This window comes from Zalophus californianus, chromosome X, assembly GCF_009762305.2.
Source record: "Zalophus californianus isolate mZalCal1 chromosome X, mZalCal1.pri.v2, whole genome shotgun sequence".
Taxonomy (NCBI): domain Eukaryota; kingdom Metazoa; phylum Chordata; class Mammalia; order Carnivora; family Otariidae; genus Zalophus; species Zalophus californianus.
Window position 1 is genome coordinate 93163283 of NC_045612.1, and position 2190 is coordinate 93165472.

The window sequence follows — 2190 nt, forward strand, 5'->3', positions numbered from 1 at the left end:
CACCCACCGCACGCACCTGTCCCCCACACCCCATCTTAACCTTTCAGGGAGGGGCGCCCAGAAACAGTTTGGCCACAGACGCCTCCTTAGGCTTGATCACTAAAAGCTTCCAGCTCCTGCCATTTGCCCTCTTCCCGTTTCTGGGGCAGCTTTACCCCCGCCTCCCCGTGGCCAACTGCCTTGCAGAGAATCTGGCTCCTGCTGGGGCCTCACAGGTGGCTCTAGGCCCTCGCCCTCAAGATGTGAAACTAAAGCCAGAGACCAGGAAATCGAGATCGTGCACAAAGCTAGCGGTAAAGGCTCAGCCACACAAATCAACAGCTTACCACAGAACTTCCCCTAGAACCTTCTGGGGTGATGGAAATGTTCCATTTCTTCTTTGGGGTGGTGGTTACATGGGTATATACAATTGTCAAGACACATCAAATTGGGGGCACCTGGGTGGCTCAGTCATTAAGCATCTGCCTTCGGCTCAGGTCAGGATCCCAGGGTCCTGAGATCAAGTCCCGCATCGGGCTCCCTGCTCAGCAGGGAGTCTGCTTCTCCCTCTCCCATTCCCCCTGCTTGTGTTCCCTCTCTTGCTGTCTCTCTGTGTCAAATAAACAAAATCTTTAAAAAAAAAAAAACACATCAAACTGAACACCTATGATCTGTGCCTTTTATTGTACAGAAGCCAGACCTCAGTTACAAAAAGAAAAGTGAAAAACCGTATGATCATTTCACAGCTGCCAGAAAGACGCGTGACAAAACTCAACACCCGCTTCTACTTTAAAAACAAAAGCTCTTAAAAATCAGACAGAAAACACCCTTAGCAGATAAAGAATAGCTACTGCAACCAGAAGCAACATAAACCACCTACAAGTGCCACGATAAAGGCATTAAATTGCCATTATCTTTTACATGCTCCCTGGAGAATGAGCAGAAAATATGGGTAAACCAGCAGTAGACATTCAACCAGATCCTGCCACTCAGAGTCAACTGCCATTAAGCCTCCCGTGTAGCCCCGTCATACGACCACATGTACACGTATTTGTATCTGCGCCATTCAATGCAGTGAGGGAGTCCTACTCAACACGCTGCTCCCCCACTCATTTCATAGATCCTCCTCCCTCCATGAGGATTTAAGACTGCTTCCAAAACATTGCTCAGAAACAGAATCAAGAAGTATAAACAGAGGAAAAGAGACAAAACTGTCCATATTTGCTAATAATATCATCGTATACCTTGAAATGCCAAAGAGGACAACTGGACATCCATTCAAGTTAATAAAGAACACATACAGAACACCGAACTCAGTAGTAGTCTTACGCAGTAGCAATAAAGTCAGAAAACACTAATGGGAGGGGCGCCTGGGTGGCTCAGTCGGTTAAGCGTCTGCCTTCAGCTCAGGTCATGGTCCCAGGGTCCTGGGATCGAGCCCCGCATCGGGCTCCCTGCTCGGCGGGGAGCCTGCTTCTCCCTCTCCCTCTGTGATCTCTCTCACTTTCACTCTCTCTCAAATAAATAAAAAAAATCTTAAAAAAAAAAACTAATAGTAAGAAGATACCATTCTCAATTGCAACAAGATTTTAAAAACCAACAAAATCCATAGGATGTATATGAAAAGAAAAAAAAGCTGCACTGAGAAAAAATAAAAAGCTGCACAAGGGCGCCTGCGTGGCTCAGTCGGTTAAGCGTCCAACCCTTAATTTTGGCTCAGGTCATGATCTCATGGTCATGAGATTGAGCCCCGCACGGGGGCTCCATGCTCAGGAAGGAGTCTGTTTGAGATTCTCTCTCTCTCCTTCTGCCCCTCTCCCTCTCTCGCTCCCATTCTCTTAAAAAAAAAAAAAAAAAAAAAAGGCTGCACTGAGAATGTAAAAGATTTGAACAAAGAGAAATATTCTTGGATGGAAGAACTAAATATTTCAATGGCATCAGGTTTTTCCAAATTAATGTGTAGGTTTAATATAACACCAAATCAAAATCCAATCACTTTTTGACCTTTACAAAATGAGTATTCATTGACAAGAACAGTGACTTTTTATTGTAATTTTAATTAAAGGAAATACTAAGGAAACAAGAGTAAATGAAGGGTGAGTAGCCCTTCCAGATTTTAATCTATTCTAAAGCTAAGACAAATAAGACATCACACACCAAAATGAGTTTCAGACAAAGAGTTCAATATAAAAATGAAATGACAGGAAATGA